A 23,026-nucleotide genomic window follows, 5' to 3' on the forward strand; every position below is an offset into this window, starting at 1 on the left:
GTCTTTTATTATAGCCATCTTAGTGGGTGCAAAGTGGTTTTTTTTTTTTTTAAGATTTTTATTTCATTTACAGAGCGAGAGAGAGAGAGGCAGAGACACAGGCAGAGGGAGAAGCAGGCTCCACGCAGGGACCCCAACGCGGGACTCGATCCCGAGTCTCCAGGATCACGCCCTGGGCCGCAGGCGGCGCTAAACCGCTGAGCCACCGGGGCTGCCTCTGTAAAGTGGTTCTAATTGTGGTTTTGAACTGGGTCCAAATCATGGCTAGTGATGTTGTACAACTTTTCCTGTGCTTATTGATCATGTGTATATTTTCTTTGGAGAAATATTTATTCATGTCCTTGCCCCTTTTTCTTAAAAAAAGGTAGAGGGAGGTGTTATTTGTCTTTTTTATTGCATGACTTCCACAGCAGTGAAAAGTTTTCAGGATTTTTTTTTTAATTAAATGATTTTATTTATTTCTTTATTTGAGAGAGAAAACAAGTGGACAAGTAGGGGGAGTGGCAGGGAGAGAGTAAGAAGCAGACTCCCCACTGAGCAGGGAGCCCACGTGGGCCTTGATCCCAGAACCCTGAGATCATAACTTGAGCTGAAGGTAGAGGCTTGACTGAGTCACCCATTCAATCCAAGTCTTCAGTTTGATTAATTCCAATTTACCTATTTTTTCTCTTATTGCTTGTTCTGACTTCTTGGGACTCAGGTCACCATCTATTATTTTCCTCACAGCTTTAATGCTTACAGAAATTTTATTTATTTATTGGAATGCCTTCTTATTTTCTGTTTCCACTAAACTGTAAGCACTCTGAGGGCAAAAGCTTGTCTGTTATGTTTACTATTCCTTCCTCGGTGTTTGAAAAAAAAAAAAGTCTTCTACACAGAGTAGACACTTGATAAATACTTTACATGACTGAATATAAGATTCTTTATACTGTTCTAAGAAAAACAAAAACAAAAGCTAGGACTGCAAGGGACCACATGTTAGCCATGAGAAACCTGTAGGATGGATGAGGTGGCTTATTTATTCCCTCCCCGAAAGTCAGGTTTAGAAGCCATCCCTGCAGCTTGCATCCATTCTCAACCTGGAGCCACTGTGCTGGGCATTCTGGGAAAGTGAAGGCTCTTGCTCAAAGGTTGCCCGGGGCAGGGTATGGGTTGCTGGTATGGAAATGAGGCTGCTCTGTGTTAGGTGACATCTGCTCACTGAAAGCAGCCAAAGGCACCAGCAGTCTCAGATAGCTTTATTCCAAGGACTGACAGCCATTGCGTGTCCCCAAAGAGCTCTAACTTGGATACGGTCAGTGGCAAACCCAATAGTTGCTCAACTCCACAAGCTAATTGATCGTTGTTTGGCCATTAGCATCGCTTACCTCCTACATCACGTTCCAGGCTCAATCCTTTCCCGGCTCATGGCCATCATTCATGGGGTTTGCTTTCAGACGGTTTCTTTTCCTGGTTAACTTTGTCAAAAGAATGTACTTGGCCCATTTCATTCAAAAAGGAGGGCTTGTAAATGGCTCGTTTTATCTTCTCCAAATCCCAGGTCTGAAGCCTCCTCTTACTGTAACAATTTAGAGACTCCTGGAAGGTTTTTATGTCAGAGAATAAAGTTATGGATGTAATTTTACTGGGAAGAGTGATGTTGCCAAAATGTCAGCCCCTGACTCATCCAGGTATGGTCATTGGGGCCCTTCATTTCTCAACTCAGTTGATTCCAGTCCCTTAACCCAAACTCAGGAGGGCCCTCTCCTGGAGGTCCACTAGGAACCTCAGCTTTATCAGCTGGCTGGGAGAAAGATCTGGAAAAGACTGCAACTGGTGGACCTGGAAGAAATCACCAGGTTTATCTAAGGCCCAGTCTCAAAGATTAGGTCTGTCATCTTTTCCTGCCTCGTATTACGGTTCCATACCAGAGCTGGAGCCCTCAACCCAGTGGCCTCCAACAAGCTCTAAATCCTAATCATCTTTAGGCCAGAACTTCTTCCTTACCATCAGTCCTTGCCCACTGGAATTACCTGGGGAGTTCTTCAAAAGTGCTAATGCCCAAGACTGATGCCAGACCCATTAGGTCATAATCTCCGGGTGTGGAGACTGGCCTCTGAAATTTCAAAAGCTCCGTTGATGATTCCAATATGCAGCCAGAGCAGAGGACTCATGTTCAGCCCCAGATGATGGCAGTGGATATTAGAAGGCCCTGCTCTCTAGAAACTCCATCACCAGCACCTGCCTGACTTGGAGCATTAGCCAATAGGCTGGCCCAAGTCTGAGTGTGTCACTTTCTTGTGGATTTCATGGTAGCACTTTAGCCTTCCACTACACCTGATACTAGTTTCCTTCTCTTCCTTGTTGACCCGGGGTTTTTAAAAAGATTTATTTATTTTTATTTTAGAGGGTGCAGGGAGAGGCAGAGGGAGAGAGAGAGACAGGCAGAGAAGCAGATTCCTTGCTGAGCATGGAGCCAAACATAGGGTTCCATCCCAGGATCCCGAGAGTATGACTAGAGTTGAAACCAAGAGTCAAAGGCTCAACCGACTGAGCTACCCAAGCGTCCCTGTTTGTAAGGAGCTAAGTGTGTCTGAGGGCTCCAGACAGTTAGGCGAGGGCTGAGTCTATGGCATTAAGTAGGATTGCTGGGAGGACTACTACATGACCAATCAAGTTGAGGACGTGGTCTCTTGAATGAAATAAACATTGAGTTTTGCCCTATATGCCAGAAGTGCTGCCTTTCAGACTCTGTGGGCATTGAGAAAACTCTCAACTGGAACTCTGAATCTGATGCCTGGTATCCAATTGCCAGCAACTTACAGCAAAACAATTTTCAGTACTGGCTTATTGCATGGGGTCGTTCAGAAAGTTGGTGTCAGTTCCATTCCATTTCAGTCTCTTTCAGATAGAAAGAAATATATTGGTTATACTAAAGATACAGAGACTACAGAGAGTCTAAGGGTCATTAGGTCATTAGGCAGTGCGGGAGACCTTCCTGGTATGACTCTTTCAACCCTGGCTCCTGGAGGGATCTGGAAAGGGTGGGTAAACAAGCTACTTAGGCCATGGTAGCAAGAGGTCCAGTCGCCAGAATATTTAAAAGTCTAACAGGCTGTGGTTATAGAATAGGGAGATCTGTTCATCATGGCTGAAGAGTAGCAAGAGTAACCAGGGCTCTCTGGATTCCGGGTTTGAGCATGAGGCTAAAGGTGGATCTAGAGCACGAAGGAGGGTCACTGGGAAGGGGATGGCCAATCAAGCCAGAAGCCCCGTCTCTTGAATAGAATATACATTGAGTAGAGCTCCATATTATGACAGTGCTGCTTTCAGCACTTTGTGGGCATCCAGGGATGTCCTGGCACTCTGAGTCCAGTGAGGGGTGTGTGATTGCCAGTGACAGACCCTGGGGAGGAGCAGTGATGGGGGAGTCAGCTGGAGGCTCAGCTATTGTAGTGGCTCTATTTTCTGAGACTGAACTCATCCCCATCCCCACTGGTCCGGGGGTGGAGACTATTAATAAACTCTGTGCCCCTGAGGAAGTCTTCTCTGGAACTGGGGCAGGTTCAACCAGTATGTGGGAGGTCTCTAAGATACCGAATTTGGAATTTCAGGAAGGGCGGGAGTGAAGCTGGCCAGAGATGGGGAGTCAGAGACAGCCAGCTCCTTCTCAGTGTGTGGGGGGTTAACCTTCTTGTCCCTCTCCTCCTGTTCTTTCCCTGTTCCCCACAGTATTCAAATTCCAGCCCACAGCTAGACTCCACAGGGGTGAGAGCACTCTTTAAAGGCAAAAGTAAAGACCTCATTAAATCGAGGAATCCAGAGAATAGAATGAATAGAAATGAAACACTTTCAACTACCCTCAGGAGGTCCCAGCAGAATAGTACTTCTCCGTGGAAAGCATTAGCACCGAGGTAATTCCTTAATGGACTACATCTCTACGGTGGCTCCAGAGGCCCAGCGACATGGATGGGGGTTGGGGGAGTCCACATCCCAGGCTTCTCTGCCCCTGTGATTCAGCTTCAGACACGCGTGGTCCCAGAGCTACAGGTAATGGAACACAGGCTGGGCTGGGGGAGGCCGGAGAATTTGGCTTCAAATCTACCTTCCAACCTCTCACTTGCTCTCCCAGAGAGTTGTGTGGGGTCGTTACAACAAGCCTGGCTTTTCAGTCTGAGGTGCTGGAATTTAAGCAGAGAGAGTGAGGGATGATAAAAATTTACATAATTTTGGTTGTTTGGGTGATCTGGCAACCCTGGATGAAGGGAAACCTCTCCTTGGGCCCAAAGGGCTCTCTCCATGTAAAGAAAATGAGCTCTTCATGTGACCCGGAGTCCAGGCAGTGGCGCTGAAGTTCTGAGCCACCTGGAACCCAGGCCCCTGAGAAAGGCAGCTGGGTGGGGTGGGAAGCAATGGGACTCAGACTCGGGAAACCTGGGTCTGAATCCTCACTTCAGTGCGCAGTTGCTGGATGATATGAATCCTTCAGCCTCCTTAGGGCTCAGTAGGTTTTGTTATTTGTGAGTTGAGGATAATTTGTAGCTAACTCATGGGTAGCTTGTGAAGATGAAGTGTAATCAGGTACATGAATGAGGTGGGCGGTTTACTCTCGTGAAGAGGGGATATCATCCTTTGCCTGTGGATGCTAGGCTGTGCGGGAGACCTTCCTGGTAATGATGATAAGAACAGATGTTAAAGGAAAGATGGGTGCCTGAGTGGCCCAGTGGTTGAGCATCTGCCTTCAGCACAGGTCACGATCCTGGGGTCCAGAGATGGAATTCTGCGTCAAGCTCCTTGTAGGAAGCTTGCTTCTCCCTCTGCCTATGTCTCTGCCTCTCTCTGTGTGCCTTTCATGAATAAATAAATAAAATATTTTTTAAAAAAGGAAAGACAACAGGCTCAAAATTGAGTCGCTGATGCTAAGCCCCGCGTTACCAAAAAGAGACTTAACTTACTTGCTGTTTTGGCTGTCGCAGAAATAGAACTTAAACCAGCCAATCAGCACTCATCTGGTCATCTGCTTGACAAAACCCTGCCACACCCTCTAAGGACAGTGACCTCGCAGTAATCAATCTGCTTTTTGCCTAGTACAACTTCCGGCCCCCTTTTGCCTACAAAATCTCTTGCCTTGTAGGGCTTTTTGGAATTCTTTTCTGTCTGCCAGATTGCACGCTGCCGGACTCATGAATTGCTGAATAAAGCCAATAAGATCTTTCAAATTCACTCAGTTGAATTTTGTCCTCTAATGTAGATAACATTTATGAAGCATTTACTGTGTGCTAGGCACTAGGTTCTGACCTTGCATGCATGAGCATATTTAATTCTCTTAGTGATGCTGTAGGTGAAGTATTCTTCTTATGCTCATTTTACATGTGAGAAAATGAAGGCTCAGAAGAGATAAGCAATCTGCTCAAGACCACACACCTAGTAAGGGGCAGAGTTACCACTTGAACCCACTGTATGCCAAGGACTTCTATGCTACGTTGTCACCCAGCTGAACAAAGAAACAAGTTGCCCCAAGCTTTCCCACGGCCATTTGGGGAATAGAATAATGCCACAATTATAGGAGGAGTGGATGGTTTTGAAGACGGAATTATCCGTAAATTCTCGGTGTCCATGAATGGTTCACCTAATGTTTGGCATACATACATGCTAAATGACATTTTTATTAAATGTGTCTGTGATGGGTAGACGTTTGGGGTGGCCCCAGTGACCCCATCTCTTTGTGCTCCTGTGACCCCATCTCTTTGTGCCAGGCCTATGTAACCTCTCCCCCTGAGTGCAGGCTGGATCTGGTGACTTACTTTTCATGAGCAGAATATAGCAAATGTGATGGGATGCCACTCTATCAGTTTTCTATCATTGCATGTATTAGCCTGTTCAGGCTGCATAACAATATACCACAGATGAGTGGCTTAAATAACATAAAGTTATTTTCTCACAGTCTGGAGCCTAGAAGTCCAAGATCAAAGTTCCAGACGATTTGGTTTCTGGTGAGAGGTCTCCTCCTGGCTGGCAGATGACCCCCTCCTCACTCTGATCTCATACGGCCTTTCCTTGGCAGGTACACACAGAGAGAGCAAGGGAGCCCTCTGTGTCTCTTCTTTTAAGGACACTAATTCTATCAGATCAGGGCCCCACTCTTATGACCTCACTTAACTTGAATTCCCTGCTTTTTTGACCCTATCTCCAAATAGATCACTTTAGGGGATAGGGCTTCAACATGTGGCTTTGGGGGTGGAGGGAGACACAATTCAGTTTATAATACTGCTTAACAAAGTACTAGAAAAACAGCAGCTCATAACAACATAAATGTATTATCTTACTCTTTCTGGGAGCCAAGAGTCTGAGTGTTTGTAGGTTAGCAGGGCTCTGCTCAAAGTGTCACAACTCTGAAATCAAGTTATTGGTCACACTGAGTCCTTGTCTACAGATTTGGGAAAATCTACGTCCAAGTCCATTCTTGCTGATGGCAGCATGCAGTTCCTGGTGGTTGTAGAGTTGAGGTTCCTGTTCCCTTGTCGGCTGTCATCCACATGATGCTTTCAGCTGCCAGCGGCCACTCATATTCCTTTCCATGTGGCCCCTTCCATTTTCACATCAGTAATAGTGTGTCTAATCCTTCTCATGCTTTGTTTGAGTCTCTAACTCACTTCATCTCTAATCTTGAGACCCAGGCTCCTTAAGTATATATGTGGAAGTTAGCTTTCTCAAGGACTCACGTGGTTAGGTCAGTTCCACATGGATAACCTCCTCATCTTTAAGTCTACTAACTTGAGATCTTAATGACATTTGCAAAATCCTTTTGACCACATAATGTAACACAACCTTGGGAGTGATATCCCATCGTATTCACAGTCCTGGAATTATATAGGATGCATACATCAGGGGAACATCTTAGAGCTCTATACACCACAGGCACTTCCAAGATTAGGTTACAAAACACCGCAACTTCTGTCTTGCTCACACTTTCTCTGCCCAGCTCTTTTCTCTTGTTCCAACGAAGCCAGTTGCCATGTTGTGGGCTGCCCTATGGAGAGACTCATGTGGCAGAAACCGAGGGCAATCTTAGTTCGATAGCCGAGGAAGAACACATCCTGCCAGCAACCATGTGAGTGAGCTTGGAAGAGGATCCCCCTGCACTTGAACCTTGAGGTGCAAACCCTTGTCACACCTTCTGATTGTGGCTTTGTAAGAGACCCTCAGCCCAAGGACCTGACAAAGCCACATTCAGACTCTTGACCCACAGAAACTGTAAGATAATAAAAGCTATTGTTTTAAGCCACGAAGTTTGGGGGTAATTTGTTACGCCTCTGTGTATGATTAATACAACATCTCTTAACAAAAACAATGTGATAACACTATCTGCCCACATGTGGGCTGTTTCTAAGAGGTTCAGTGAAGAAATAAGAGTGATATACTATTTTATAGAACATGATCCATATGAGTTATGTATGGGGGTGCTTAGCTTACTATAATGGCTGGCAAGTGGTCCCCTCTTATCTACAGGGAGTACAATCTAAGACCGTCCCCCATGGATGCCTGAAACTGGATGGTACCAAACCCAATATGTACTACATTTTTTCTATGCATACATACGATAAAGTTTAATTCATAAATTAGGTACAGTAAGAGATTAACAATAGCTAAGAACAAAATAGAGCAATTATAACAATATACCGTAATAGAAGTTATGTGAATGTGGTCTCTCTCAAAATATCTCATTTGTCTTGTACTCACCCTTTGTCATCTCTTGTGGGGATGTGAGATAATAAAATGACCACGTGATGAGATGAAGTGAGGTGAGTGAGGTAGGTGTAGTGTTAGGCTACTATTGACCTTCTGACCATGCGTAAAGGGAGGATCATCGACTTCCTGGCAGCAGTTGACCGCGGATAACTGAAACCATGGAAAGCAAAACCACACATTAAGGGGGGCAGGAAATTACCATACACAGGAGGGATTTGTGATATAATGTGGGAGGGGTGCTCCTAGCAGAATTTCCCTGCTCGCTTTGTGTGCAGCCCTTTCTGTTTGCATTGGGCAGTGTGAATCTCTTCCTTGTCCCATGAGCTACCATAGGGCCACACAGAAAGCATTCAGCATTCTCTGGTCTTCAAATGGTGCAATTTACCAATAGTTAACAATTGGTGTCTTGGTGCCATCCGGCACCTTGCAGTTGCACCCAGCAGTAGCATCTTCATGTTGGCAAGACGTACACCATGAAGCACCTTTTGTGGGTAGTAAATAAAATGACCAGATTTGATGGAGTCACTGAAAGATAAGAGCACAGACCTCCAGCCCATTTCTGACATTTACAAGCCCTAGGGTGAGAGTAAAACTGGAGGCCCATACACCATGAGTAAATAGTTATAAAATAAAAATCTAAATCAAATATGTTCTAGCCACCTTCCCTAATAAATATAACTTCTTAACAACTTAGAAGGCTGGGTCCTTATTCAAAAGCTCTCACACTGATTGAGTGTACAGGGGAGCATCCACTCAGCTGGGGGCCCGCTCTCAGTGCCGTCCGGCACCACAATGACTCATGGTAGAGCATGTGGACATCCCCGCCTGCATGGATGCCTGAACCCGTCCCCACACACCCCCCAGTCAACCCTCAGGCCCAGAGGGGTGCGCACCAGCAGAGCCCACCTTCTGAAAGACAGACCTAGGAAGATCCTGGAACAGGCCTTGAGAGTGGGCACGGGGACATCTGAACAGCAAACTGCAAGATTCTAGAGAGCTGAATATGGTGCAGGAGGATACTGGATCCTGGTACATGTATTCCCTTGGCATCGTAGTTCTTGGAGCAATGTGTAGAGGACAGGGGTATGGCCAGAGGAGAACCAGAATGGGCTCCCTCTCACCTAGCTCAAGAGCCACACTGTACCCATTTCCCGCATCTAGGAGGTTGGTCTTCATGATGGAGGGGAATGAAAGGGTCATGGAGCCAACGCTGCTGGGATTGCGGTTGGACTATGAGAGAAAGAACCGTCGATGGGGTGTTTTCCAGGATGGGTGGGTCAGTAACAGAAGTGGGTAGCTCAGCCTAGGTCAGCAGTGCCCAGCAGGGAGTCACAATAGAAATAGGGACAAAGGGACTCCTGGGTGGCTCAGTGGTTGAGCGTCTGCCTTCGGCTTAGGTCGTGCACAGTCCCAGTGTCCCGGGATCAAGTCCTGCGTGGGTCTCCCCTCGAGAAGCCTGTTCCTCCCTCTGCCTATGTCTCTGCCTCTCTGTGTGTCTGTCCCATGAGTAAATAAATAAAATCTTCAAGGAAAGAAGAAAGAAAAGAAAGGAAGGAAGGAAGAAAGAAAGGAAGGAAGGAAGGAAGGAAGGAAGGAAGGAAGGAAGGAAGGAAGGAAGGAAGGAAGGAAGGGAGAAAGAAAGAAGAAAGAAAAGAAAGAAAGAAAGAAAGAAAGAAAGAAAGAAGAAAGAAAGAAAGAAAGAAAGAAAGAAAGAAAGAAAGAAAGAAAGAAAGAAAGAAAGAAAGAAAGAAAGAAAGAAAGAAGAGCTCCTGAGTACAGATCACCCCAATGTCCAGGTAGGGACAAAAGTCTGACTCCAGATCTCCAGATAGGGGAGAAAGCTGGAAGGGGAGCCAAGTTCTCCTCCCAATCCAGGGACTGAGGCAGCCCAGTGAGATGGATGAGCTTGCTGTTGCCGGGATGGCATCGCCAGGTGGAAACCAGACTATGGCAAAATGACGTGATACAGTGTTCAGTATCCTGTATTTTTCATTTCCAGGAACGGCATGTTGAATGACCCAGCTCACCTCCTCTAGAAACCTTCAAGGTGCCAAGTGAAAGAACATTTTCCCCGGGAGTCACTTTCCAAATCCTTCTCCAGAAGAACCAGCTCCCTTCCCTGTCCTGCTTTCTAGATATATCCCTCAGATCTGGGAGGGCAGGAGGGGCCGCACAGCTGGGTTCAAATCCCACTTCCATCCTCGCTTTGTGGACTTCTTTCTGTATCTGTGTCCTCATCCTTAACCAGAGGAGACACTGGTGCTTACTTCATAGGGTTGTCAGAAGAATTTAGGAGATAATATGCATAAACTATTTGGTGCCTGGGTTATAGTAAGAGCTCAGCAAACACTGGCCATTATCACACTAGAGTTAGCAGGTCACACAAATTAGGTCTTCCACCTAAATTATGATCTTCTTCTTCTTCTTTTTTTTTTTTTTTTAATTATGATCTTCTTAAGGCTAGTGGAGCCATCTCTTATCTCCGGAATCTGTCACATTACCTCATTAAAAAAAAAAAAAGTCATTTAGGACCCATTCTATGCCAAACACTGTGCGAGGCCAATAACAGGCTGTGGCTAAGTATGGATTTGCTGAATCAAATAAAGAAGTCAAGAGATTGTGACATGTAATTAAGAATTCCCCGACTCTCCGTTAAGCCCCTGAAGTATCTGTAACTAATTTTGAACGCTTCTTGCTTAAATGCTCATGATTTTCCTCCCCTTTTGTAACCCTTTAGGGGAAAAGAAAAAAATTGTCCTTTGCTCTCAAACTAGCTGACATATTGGATGGATCTACAAGCCAAAATTCTGCCTGTACCCTTGGAAGCCTTCAGTTCCTCTGATCCCATGTGGGGAAACTGTTTGACAGTGATCTGCCATTTGGTTATTTTATTAGCAAAATATCTCAGATACAGCTTCCCAGTGGGTGTGAAACTATTCCCTTCTCAAGAGGCATTGGTGAATAGAAGCATATTTATAAAAGAGCCACAATACATATTCACCACGTAGCTTCCAATAGTGTTGCCTGTGTGGTGTTATCTCTACTGATTATTGATAAACCACAAACCAGAATTGATTCCCCATTTCATTTATAAGCGTTAATGCAAATGGTTGAAAAGTAAAAGACAGAAGGAGAAAACAGTGCATTACGTTACCTATTTCCTCCATTTGTTATTTTTTTTAAGATTTTATTTATTCATGAGAGACAGAGAGACAGAAGCAGGGACACAGGCAGAGGGAGAAGCAGGCTCCACGCAGGGACCCCGATGTGGGACTTGATCCCAGGACCCCAGGATCACGCCCTGGGCCTAAGGCAGGCACTAAACCATTGAGCCACCCAGGGATCCCCCTCCTATTTGTTTTTTAAGTAGGCTCCACACCCAGTGTGGAGCCCAATGTGGGACCTGACCTCATAATCCTGAGTTTAAGACTTGAGCTGAGATCAGGAGTTGGATGCTCAACCAACTGAGTCACCCAGGCACCCCTCTGTCTCCTCCATCTGATGTGGTTGGAATGCCTCCTACCCCAGACTAGGTTGATTTCATCACTAGATCCCAAGTTCCTGGAATGGGGACGGTGCCATAAAGTAGGATCCTGATAAGCATTTTGTCACATGAATGAGTGAATGAGCATATAAATGAATGAACAAAACCTGCTTTGGACATTTTTACTATACGTAGCTTCATTGCTAACACCTGATTCATAGTGATATGGAGCTCTCACGGACATCATTCCAATGGATTTTGAAAGCATTGTTTTTCAGGATCTGAATCCTAAATTTTCAAAATGCTAACTAGAGAGTAGCAACTTCTGTAGCTAGATGAGAGCACAACATATCTGTGCAGATATTGTGGAATATTAATTTCCTGTGGTCTGTTTGCAAGAGGTTCCTGCCTAAAAGCTTTGGAGCGATACGGATACTGAACAGTAATCCCTTAACTTCTGCGACCTGTAGAGAGGCCCTCAGATGGCCTGGGCGGGGGTGGCATGGGGGTATTCTATGCAATAGTTCCCTGGTCGTGTCTCCTATCAGGGATTCTGTATGCCTTTAATTTAGCTCTTCCTATCCTCCTCTACCTCTATAGCATAGTAAAGGACCTGAGATTAAATGAGAAAAATTAGAAGTAACAAAAAGCTGAAATCATCAGGTCTGCAAAGACGTATATTAAAATGTATTCTATAGATTTAAGTATAAGGTTGTCACCTGGGGAGGCATCTGCCTCACATCAGGAAGAAATAAAATCCTCAGAGAAAAAAATAAAATCAGTGAGTACTCACAATGGCAAGGTGTTTGTCAGGCTAAAGCAGAAGGATGAAACTCAGAGGTAAATGGAAAAAAAGTCAGTGGAGGGTCAGGCTCTGGTTGTCCAGAGGATCACAGAGTGAGGGTGATGATATAACTCATAGTCCAGAAGCCATCATTTCTGAGCTTCTACTCCCAGCTCGGAGAGACAAGAGCAGAAGTCTGTGTGGAGTACAGAAGAAAATGATAAACAAAATCATCTTCAAGGGTAAGAGAGGAGACATCCAGATGGCCAACAGGTATGTGAAAAGGAGCTCAACATCACTCATCATCAGGGAAATGTAAATCAAAACCACAATGAGATATCACTTCACATCTGTCAGAATGGCCATCATCAAAAAGATAAGACGTAGCAAATACTGGCGAGGATGTGGAGAAAAAGGAGCCCTGGTGCACTGTTGGAGGGAATGTAAACTAGTGCAGCCATGATAGAAAGCAATATGGAGGTTCCTCCAAAAAGTCAAAAACAGAAATACCATATAACCCAGCAATCCCACTTCGGGGGATATATCCAAAGGAAGTGGAAACAGGATCTCAAAAAGATACCTGCAGTCTCATGTTCACAGTAGCTCTATTCACAGTAGCCAAGATATGGAATCAACCCAAATGTCTGTTAACTGATGAATGAGTAAAGACAATGTGGTGTTTGTAGACCATAGAATATTGTTCAGCCGTGAGAAAGAAGGAAATCCTGCCATTTGCAACAAGTTGGATGGACTTCGGGGGCATTACGCTAAATGAAATAAACCAGACAGAAAGACAAGTACTGTATGATATCACTTATATGTGGAATCTAAAACAATCAAACAAACAAAGCTAAAGTCAGAAACAGAAATTAGAAAAATGGTGGCCAGGAGCCAGGAGGTAGGGGGAATCAGAAGTCGGTAAAAGGGTACAAACTACCAGCTATAAGATGAATAAGGCCTGAGGATCTAATGTAAAGCACAGTGACTCTGGCTGATAACCCTGTGATTGTATAATTGGAATTTGCTCAGAGACTAGAACTTAAATGTTCTCACCATCCCCCCAAAAGATAAATATGTAGAGTGATGGATGAGTAGATGGGAGAAATCCTCCCATAACGCATATGTATATTAGATCACCAGGATGGACACTTTAAATACTTGACAATTTTATATATCTATTATACCTCCATAAAGCTGAAATGCAAAAGAATTTAGAAAGTCAGAGATCATTTTAGGAGAATGGGAAATTTCCTGGGATTGGCATTATCCATCTTTATGGTGATCCTACGGGTCTCCAGTGTTTGTCTTTGAGCTGGTTTCCTACTGTGAAGCAAGAGGAAAAAGTGAAGGTGGACCATTCCAGGAGTCTCTCCTTGAACTAGAAGCACCCAGGAACCAACCTGAACAGATATTTAAACAGGTTTTGAAAATATAGCCATTTAAACAGTGTGGTACATTGGTTCAACTAAACACAACAGCTTGGACTACACTCCATGACACATGAAAATTTAATATATGATAAAGAAGGGAAAAAATAAGACTATCAGACAGATTTTATTGGGATAGATAGTTAGCCATGGGAAAAGTCTCTTCAAGGTTATGCACAGAAACCAACTCCAGGCAGATCAAAGAGTTATTCTTTAATCAAAGGATAAACAAACTATATTTAAAAAATGAATATTAATCAAGCTTCTGGAGGGAAGAGTGTCTACATTAGGAAAGATTTAAAAATCACAAAAGAAAAAAATGGGCAGATGTGATTACAAAAAAATTTAAATCTTCGATACATAAAAAAGCATAATCAAACTTGAAAAGAAGATGACAAACAGAGCAACACATTTATAGCAAATATAATTAAAGGAACGATGTATTCATATATTTGAATTAAAGTAAATCTTTAAGAAAACCAAAGATGCCAAAAGGATATAAACAGACATGTCCCCAAGAGGAAATGCTACTGTTTAACAAACATGGAAGAATTTTTCAATATCGCTACTAATCAAAGCCATGCAAATAAAAACAATAACATTTCATGCCTTTCAAATTAGCTGGTCTTTTAAAATGATAATAGGCATATTAACACAAGTGCAGCAAAATGAGTCCTTTCTAACATTGCAGATCAGAGTGTAAATTGGCACAGGCTTTTTAAGAGAGTAATTTGTAAATGCGTACTGAATGCCTTAAAATGGTCCCTCTGCTTTGATCCAGTAATTACACATTGGAGTGTGCAGTTTAATGAAGTAGCCTCAAACACCGATGGTGGGCCGGGGCGTAGGAGGGGGGGAGTTTATACAACAGGATGATCATCACCACTGCATAAGTAATAGTGAGATAAAAAATTTTTAATGTAAATGTTTGGTTAAATAATCCATGCCATAATCCTAGCATGGAACATTACGGAGCCATAAAATGCAGTGTTCACAAAGACTGTATAATGTGGAAAATGCTTATGATACAATAGTCACCGGGAAAAAAAAAAAGCAGGATAAAAATTGCATACAGAGAATGGATACAATTATGTAAAAAAAGAAAACCCTCTGCACACACACACACACACACACACACACAAAAGCCCCAAAGAAAAGACATTAAAATGTAAATAGTGGCTGTGCATGGATGATAAAATTATGGATGATTTTTTATTTTCTTTTCTGCTTTTCAGGAATTTCTTACTTTTTGCAATAATATGAGAAAAACGCATCTATAATCATTTGATATTTCTATTCCCTTTGACATCTGGGGTCACTATGAAAGGTCAAACATTCGTTTTAGATGAAAGGCCCTTTGTGTGTGTGTGGGGGGAGGTTAAAAATCTAGTTCCCAAAAAAGGTAATGTCCAATAAGACATCTAAAATAAAACCAGGGTCTTAGTTCAAGCTGCTGTAACAAAGTCCCGTAGACTGGGTGGCTTATACACCAGTGAGATTGATTTCTTGCAATTATGGAAGCTGGAGGTCTGGGATTTTTAGGCCACATGGATTAGTCCAGCAACGTTCCAGAAGGGCTAATGATTGTACATCGCTGCATTTTGGAAAGCGTCCCACTAAACTAGACATTAGTGTATTTGGATGTTGATAGGTTTACTGTAAAGCTCCTTGCTCCAAAACAGAAGTTTCTTTGGGAAGATGGGCTCTGTCTTAGGCTTCACTGAAGGCCCATTGCATCATACATCTTGGGGGATCCTGATGAATAGTTAATCAGACGGACTCACCTAATCTCTCCTACCACCTGCAAGTGACAGCGTGAAATGTAGTGAGTGATATGGCTAAGTGACCGAGGGAAGGTCCCTCCAAGGAGGTGGCCCTTGGGTGGAGTCCCAAATAAACGAGGAGGCGGCCAGGGAATGGTGTGGGAGGAAGAGTTCCGAACACGAGGAACAGCAAATGCACCTGCTTCCTGAGAGACGCACACCAGAGCAGGGTTTTCAAGGAAAGAAGAGAAAGCCAGTGTGACCGAGCAGAATGAATGAACATGGTCAGGTGGGTGGAGACGGGGTCAGAGAGAAGCAGAGTCGGTGACACAGGGCCCTGCTTGCAGTGGGTGGTTGTCATGAGGCTCTGAGCAGGGTAGAGGTTGGGGAGCTTTTCCTTTTTGCTTTACAAAGATTAGAGCCAGTTAATTTGAACGTGTTATCAAAACTCTACCTGGTGCTAGCTTGCTGCTGAGATATGCCCTCCAATTAAAGTTCACTGTGTGTGCTGTCGGTGCCACCAATGGCGAAGTGACAGGGTAACAATGTGCAGTGAGAACTTTCAGCTGCCTTAAGTTCCATGTGGAGGATGGGACGCGCTGAAAAACCTCTGCCTTGAAACCCATAGCCTCTGTTACTGGCAGATCTGTGTTCCCTCCAGATCCATGTGTTGAAGCCCAAATCCCCAGTGTGACGATATATATTTGGAACTGGAACCTTTAAAGAGGTAGTTAGGATCAAATGGGGTCATACGGGTGAGGCCCTAGTCGGATATGACTGGTGTTCTTCTAAGAAGAGGAAGAGATGCCAGGGTTGCGTGTGCAAAGAGAGAGGGCCATACGAGGGCGCAGCGAGAAGATGGCCATCTGGAAGCCAAGGTGTTTGGTACGTTCTCAAAATTCTTGCTTTCCTGATGCCTTGGCTTCCCCACATCCAGGCTGTACCTACTCACCTGGATGACCAGGTGTGCCGGTGTGATCAGGCTTGTGCCTGCCACGAGTTCCCTTCTGGCCTTCCTTTGACTGTGACCCAGTGACATTCAAATGCACCGATGAACCCTTTTCATGCCTCTTGCTGGTGTACTCTACCCTGACCCCCAGTAAAGGCATGGCCAGCAGGTCCTTTGTCTCAGCTCCTTACCCCATGAGGGAGCTTGCTTCCTGGATGCTCTTCCCATGTGTGGGTCCCCTGTGTGGTGTGGTGTGCCTCCCTCCTCCAGGATCTATGAGTGTAATCCATCTTTTCATCTCCTCTGCCTCTCTGCTGGCCTATCTGCGGTTGTGCTCTAAGTGGCCTTAGGGACCCCGCAAGAGGGACTTACTCCTCCACTTCTCCAGGACAGAAGCCTCAGGAGAAACCAACCCCACCAGGACCTTGATCTTGGACATCCAGACTCTGCAACTGTGAGAAATAGTGTTCTGTTGGTTAAGCTACCTCATCTGTGCCATTTGGTTATAGCAGCTCTAGCAAATACCGTCTGCAATCACACACTTGACCCCACAAAACCCAACTGCCACCATATCTTGCTCCTCCTGGCTTGTCTGAGACCCAAGGGGTTCCCAGAGCATGGGCCTTGCAGTGCTAACACCTGGGAAGTTCTAGACAAAGTGGGATGAGCTGATCACCTTGCACCACTGCAACCACTCACATCCAGGCCTTGAGAGAGGACAGGAAAGAGAAAAGTAGTGGATGACTTTAGAGACTCATTTTCTATTGCCTGTCACCAGGCCCCATGGGAGTCAGCACAGCAAATCACCTGCACTGGGAAGATGCAGCAATTTAAAAGCTTTAGTTAAGGGATCCTAATACAGTCTTTACCCTGTGCCAGGTGCTGTGCTAAGTGCTTCACAAGCAGAGGGGTCCTTATACAGCCTTTACTCCCTGCCAGGTGCTGTGCCAAGAGCTTCACATACCTTGACTTATGTAATCCTCTCACAACCCTATGAGGTAGGTATTATTACTATCCATAGGTTACAGAGGCGGGAACAGATGGTCTCAGAGGACTGTCCCCAAGTCACACAGCTAGGAAGTAGCCATAGAGTCAGGATTTGCTCCAGCGTGTGCTCTTAACCACTGTGGCTGACACAACATTGGCTTCGGGTTCAAAGAGTCTCAGGCATCCCTCTTTGCCACTCTGGGGTCACAAATGAGCCAGGGTAAGACGTCAGCAAATCTAAGCACCTAATGCAACCTACAACCTACTTGAGAAGCTTCCCTGGCTTATTTTTCACGGACACCTGGAGCAACGTGACATTGGATGGCTTGACATTGGATGGCTAGGAGACTCCCAACAATACCCCAGGGTTACTAAAGGCTTAGCGAAGCTAACTATGCAAAGCACTTAGTAGGGTACTTGGTCCACAGTAGCATTTCAAGAAATGTTCGCTCAAGTGGACCGTAGTGGTAACGGCCACTTCCCTCAGCCCTGCTCCAATCCCTTCTATGGTCGGTTTCTGCATTAGCTCTCAGGGTTTCCGACTTTCCAAGCAGAGACTCGAGAGCTAAGTGATCTTCCAACTCAACTTCAATGGACTAGATTCAAAAGACAAGGTCAGAGCGCCCTCGGGCCCAGGACCAGCTTGGAGCGGCTTAAGCGGCTGCCCCGTGGCCAGAAGGAAGAGCTCTGAGCCTGCCCCTGCCCGGGGGGGCCCCCCAGCACTCCCCTCGCCCGGCTCCCATTTCACAGATAACACCTTAGCGGCCACCAGCTTATTTACGGCCACGTTGGGCAGCTGGTCCTCTCCAGCATAAGTGAATTTCAAAATACTTTAAATTCAGGATAAAGCAGTGAAATGGGAAAATCTTTACACTCCAATAAGACATCATTACTGGCAAGCATATTGCACTTTCAGTATCAGGCTGAAAACCACCAGTGCATGAAAGGGAATGAGGGCATCGGCGCGGGCATCGGCCAGCTGGGCAGATAGGGCCCAGCCGGGGAGGAAGGCGCTCGGAGGGGCTCCTGACAGCAGATCCTCGCCCCCACTGCTTTGCGGACCATCGGAGCTTTCCAAAGGTCCCAGGGTTTTGAGCCCACGTTCCCGACATGGGGTGTGATGGCGAGAAAGGCTGTGTTTGCCTCTGCACAGTGACTCCAGGATGAGGTTTGCGGACCCCGTAGAGGAGGGTAAAGGGGCAGGTTAGGCAGGCATCATTAGCATTTAGATTGCACAACTAAGAAAACTGATGAGTGGAAAGTACTGGTTGCTGTGACACAGGAGGGGGCGGATGGAGAGCGGACACCGGAAGTCCCTGAAATTGATTAATTGCTTCTACATGGAGGTCTCAAGTCCAGGCGATGGAAGGCAGAGAGCCAGAGAGTGGGAAGGAGGGATGTAGGAGAGGCCAACAGGGAAGGGGAAAGGGGCGAGAGCAGAAGGAAAGACAGGAAGGAAGAGCGAGGGCTGGGGTGGTGGAGAAAACAGGAAGCAAACAAGTTGAGGAGGAAGGCGAAAGGAGAGGAGGTTTACTTACCGAGGGTGCAAAGCACTTAGACATTTTCTGCTTAATTCTTCCAGGGAAGGACCTACTATTGTTGGTGCTTATGAAGGGACGGGACTCAGAGAAGTTCAAGGTCTCTATGGTCGTTTGACTGACTCACATCCCACAGCTCCTTCCAAGATGCTCCTGGCTCTTCCCCAGTTTTCCCTGAGCCGCGTGGTTCCAGGGGCCCTGTTGGTTCAAGGCAGGTAAACCTAATGGGAATGCCGAGCACTATGACTTTTCTGCTCCACATCAGATGCTGTGCTAGACCCTTTAAAACGGTGTCTTGTTCCATCCTTATAACAGTATACCCATTTTACAGATGAAGACACAGAGGCCCAGAGACACCTGACTTAAGCCACACAGCCCCTCTGCCGAGGAGCCAGGATTCTTACTCAGACTCTTAATTTAGAAGCATTAGCATAGGTTCTGGCTGTGACTCAGCTATTAACTTAAGGAGTGACTGAGGGCTGTTAACCTCTGTGAGCCTGTGGTAGGCTGAATGATGGTCTCTGTGAAGACCCCCATGCCTTAATCCCTGTTACCTTCCAAGGCAAAACGGAGCTTGCAGATGTGATTCAGTTTAGGGTCTTGGGATGGAGAGATTTTCCTGGACTATCTGGGTGAACCTAGTAGAATCACAAAGGTCTTTACAAGGAAAGAGGGAGACAGGAGGGTCAGGGCAGCATCAAAGGGAGATGTGAAGATGCTGTGCTCTGGCTTTGAAGATGGAAGGGAGCTGGAGCCAGGAATGCAGGTGGCCTTCACATGCTGGAAATGGTGAGGACGTGGATTCTCTTCTAGAACCTCCAGGAGGAATGCAGCCCTGCTGATACTTTGATTTTAGCCCAGTGAGGTTCATTTTGGATTCTGACCTCTGGAACTGCAAATCAATGGGTGTTGTTTTAAGCCACTTAATTTATGGTAATTTGTTACTAATAGTGAGCCTCAGTTTCCTTATATGTCAACTGGAAGTGATCATCTTGGATCTGTCTATTCTATGTGGCTTTGATGAGGATGAACTGTCATATGTTATGTTTTTATGTTGGCCCTGAATCCCAGCCCTCCTGGGACACCCCACATGGATTATGGTGCCCAAACTCGTTTTGCCCTGCCTGAGGAGATTTTCACCCAGACTCTCCACATCTCAGCGTATATTTTTTTCAGAGCTCCCCTCTGCTTGCTCCAAAAATAGGCAGCTAGTCTTCTGGGCTCAATGAAAAATGAAATCAAGCTCAGAAGGGAATAGAACCCAAAGATGGTGAAAAACTGAATCTTAACAACATTATTTGAGGTCCTGGATCCAGCTACCCCTGAAGCTGGTGTACTGTTGAGCTTTTCAGTTAGGCAAGTCAAGAAAGTCTCATTTTTGCTCAGGCTCCTTTAGGTTGAGCTATTGTCACATATAGCCTAAAGCATTTAGGGCATCCTACTATGACTCAGGCTCTGTGCCACAGATCTTTGTTGCAACAATCCTATACAGTAGTATTACTCCCTTTAATAGCTGTGAAAACTGAGGCACAAATTAGTTAAGCAATCTGCCCAAAGTGCAACAGCTTGTAAGTGTGTCACAGTGGGATGCAAAGCCGGATTTGAGTCCAAGGTCTTTGCTCTTCCTCCAATACCAAGTTTTCACTTTCCCTTAACTTGAACACAACTTGGGCAGCCGTAAAGTCAAATCGAAATCACTATTTCTCTCAGGTCTTTACTCTTGCACTAAATATAATAGATCACAGTTGTTGTTAAGTCCTATGATGGATCCTCTTAAAATCTCTGCTGAGAATCTTATTAAGTTTTCTGTTCAGAATGAAATGCTTGGTAGTAAAAAGATACAAGCTCTTTGTGAAACGGTTTGTATCAGAAAACATGTTGTAAAGGCTGTTGGCTGCCGGCTGGTTGCCAAAGGAGCCATTTTACTCAAATTCAAATAACGTCTAGAACACCGGGCTGGAGTTTGTTTGTTTGTTTGTTTGTTTGTTTGTTTGTTGCTACATGAGGGAGATGGAAAGTTGCAACCAGAATAAGGGGAACTTTCGATATATAACCAAGGGCTTCTTTCTCCTGACTTCCCACCTCCTCTTCTCAAGTACTTTCTGTTTGTCGATCAACTGGGTTTTTTGCTGTTCTGTTGACCTGAGCTTTGGGAAGTGAGAAGGGGTCTTTTTGTTCTGTTAATCTGACCCAGATACTGTAAACCCGAATGCCAGCAAGAATAAATAGGCAGTGAGGCTTGTCTTCCTTTCTCAAAGACCCTCAATCATTTTTTTAAACCTCTAAACACGAGGGATTACTGTTTGCGTCCACTTTAACACATGGGCTCTTCTCTTCACCTTTCATTTTCCCAATTTTAAGGAGACCTGGGTATAACCATAAATGGCACCAAGCTTTGAGTCTGGGAGACAATGCTGTGAAAGGTGGGGTGGGACAGACCAGACAGCATGTGTGCCTGGGTGGCCAGTGATGCAGGCCGGCTCTTGGTAGATTTTCTGGAAATCAGGCAAAGGTGAGCCAGAACCTTGGAAGCCACTCATTTCTTAACGTTGCCTAGAATTATTATAAAAAATTGTATTAGCCAAACAAAAACAAACCCGGCGACTGAATATAGCCCGTTGGTCTTTTTTGGGGGGCATTTGGCATAGAGAAGGGAACAGGAAGGAGGAGTGCTTGATGCGGTTTCATTAGCAAAGGCACAGAGCTACTCCCAAGAGGAAAGGGATCTGAGTTTTGAAGAAAAGAGAGAAGAAGAGTAAATGAGCTATGGGGAGTTTAGGGAAGAGATTGTAAATACCACCCCTACTCATGATGTGTGAATTCTTGGCAGACAGGTGGAGAGAGGGGATTATATGAGCTTCCCTTTATAGCCAGCAATGGAATTCTCTTTGCTGCTCCTAAAGAAGAATTTGGTGTCTATTTTTTTTAAAGATTTTATTTATTTATTTGAGAGAGAAAGAGTGTGAGCACAATTTAGGGGAGATGAACAGAGGGAGAGGAAAAAGCAGACTCCCTGCTGAGCAGGGAATCCTATGTGAGGTTTAATCCCAGAACCTCGAGATCTTGACCTGAGCTGAAAGCAGATGCTTAACCAGCTGAGCCACCCAGGAGCCCCAGGAATTCAGTGTCTACTTACATTGCTTTTTATTAAAAAAAAAAAAAATGACAATAAGGCTGCAGTTGGTTTAAGCTACACCACACAGGGGATGGCTGGCCTTGGACCTATTCACCTCTCTGTGCCTCAGTTTTTTCATCTACAAAATGGGGATTCTGAGAGCACTACCTCACAGAAGTGTGATGGAGACAATGCTGGAAAAGCACTTGGCAGTGCCTGTCCCATACTCAGTTCTCCATAGATGATAGCTATTATTATTTCTTGCCTCATTTATCACGGTAAGTTGCCTAAAATCTCAGAAGTTCACTTAGATTTCAAAGGAACTTAAAAAACATCTAGGATTATTGAATGGCCAAGTGTACATGAAGGCTTTAGCACAGCACCAAGCACCGTGTAGACACTCAACAAACAGCTCCAACATGCCTCAATCTCTTCTTCCTCCTATGTCCCTTCTTCTCTCCTCTTCTTTTTCCTTCTTCCAGGGAAGCTCTCTCCTGGAGGCTACTTGCAAATAGATTCAGAAAGGCAGGCCCGGAGCAGACAGTGCAGCTGAGAGACCATGATGGGGGGTTTCATTTCAAGGTGATGTTGGGAGAGGGGCATGAAGGGTGATTGTGTAACTAGAATATTTGCAATGATTGTGAGTGGAGGGGAGAATGGATTAGAAGCTGGGCAGACAGTTAAAGAAGCTGTACAGGGATCCCTGGGTGGCGCAGTGGTTTGGCGCCTGCCTTTGGCCCAGGGCGCAATCCTGTAGACCCGGGATCGAATCCCACATCGGGCTCCCGGTGCATGGAGCCTGCTTCTCCCTCTGCCTGTGTCTCTGCCTCTCTCTCTCTCTCTGTGACTATCATAAATAAATAAATTAATTAATTAAAAAAATAATAAAAAAAAGCTGTACAGGTGAGGGTAGGTGAGGGCTGAACAAGGTGGTTGAGGCAGGAGGGGATCCAAACGGAAAGATCGGGAGGTGGGATCAACAAGATCAGGCAACAAAACGAGGATGGGGTTCAATCCTGATGATGATGATGATGATGGAGCGAGTGTATGTCCCCAACAGCAGTTAGCCAGGCAGAGGGACGGGTTGCATGACTGAGATTCTGAATCCCAACTGGGGCAGATTTGAGGCTCATTCAAGCCTAAACGTCAAAACGCTACAGGAGCAAGGATGGAGAATCTGTGAGGGTCGACTCTGTTTGCGCAGTGCCTAGGGCAAGACCTCGCATAGCATAGGTGGTCCATAAATGTCTT

General features: G+C 45.2%; 1 long non-coding RNA gene across 6 annotated transcripts in view; it reads right to left on the reverse strand.

Moving 5' to 3' along the window:
* Positions 1-23,026, reverse strand: part of LOC111096266 — a 106,046-nt gene that overhangs the window by 24,502 nt on the left and 58,518 nt on the right. For 3 of the 6 annotated variants that reach the window (XR_005360777.1, XR_005360776.1, XR_005360780.1), the window contains exon 5: positions 6,278-7,878. This is a non-coding gene — a long non-coding RNA (uncharacterized LOC111096266). Of the gene's footprint in view, positions 1-6,277; positions 7,879-15,640; positions 17,321-18,660; positions 18,859-23,026 lie in introns of those variants that run through there. The other 3 variants (XR_005360778.1, XR_005360779.1, XR_005360781.1) reach the window with 3 other exon arrangements.

The sequence above is a fragment of the Canis lupus genome, chromosome 6 (genome assembly GCF_011100685.1).
Source record: "Canis lupus familiaris isolate Mischka breed German Shepherd chromosome 6, alternate assembly UU_Cfam_GSD_1.0, whole genome shotgun sequence".
NCBI lineage: Eukaryota > Metazoa > Chordata > Mammalia > Carnivora > Canidae > Canis > Canis lupus.